This window comes from Cyprinodon variegatus, unplaced genomic scaffold (genome assembly GCF_000732505.1).
Source record: "Cyprinodon variegatus isolate N-32 unplaced genomic scaffold, C_variegatus-1.0 Scaffold1992, whole genome shotgun sequence".
In the NCBI taxonomy this organism is placed as follows: Eukaryota; Metazoa; Chordata; class Actinopteri; order Cyprinodontiformes; family Cyprinodontidae; genus Cyprinodon; species Cyprinodon variegatus.
Window position 1 is genome coordinate 20622 of NW_015152445.1, and position 700 is coordinate 21321.

Sequence of the window (700 nt, forward strand, 5' to 3'; positions counted from 1 at the left end):
TATAAGAAACAGACGTGCTGATAAATGTTTCCCTCAGAGGTTTAGCAACATCTCTACAACCAGAAGGAAGTCCTCAAATATTTCACTAAAGGTTCCTATGATAAGGTGTCTGAAGAACTCTGATGTTCCCTGTGATCCACTTCAGAAGCTCATGTGCTCTGATGAATACAAATAAATGATAAATGGCCTCTACTTATAAAGAGCCTTTTCTAGTCAGGAGATTTGACCAAAGCGCTTTACACCACATTCTATCGTTCCCTCACACACTGATGGTGCTAAGCTTTATTGTAATTTTCTATACACAGAGTGTATACAAAACTAAATTACATTGCTTCCAATAGTGAAATGAACATTACCATTATAAAGTGCGGCAGTGATCAGCATGTAAACAGCAGAAAAGGAAAACAATGTAAAAAATAATGGTGCCAAAAGGGCATCAATATGGCAATGCAAAATAAATATGGTGCAACATGCAATAGAACTTTGAGTTTTGTTCTATTTTAAAGGGTATTAAAAGTTTCAGCTACATTGGTAGTGCAGCATAATGTTGCAAGTGTGATGCAGAGTCCAGTTTAGAGTTCAACAGTAACAGTCTGATGGCAGCGGGGTAGAAGCTGTGCAGAATGTGCTGGACCTGCATCAAATGCTATGAAGACTATTTCCAAAGGGCAGCAGGGAGAACAGTCCATGGTGGGGGTGT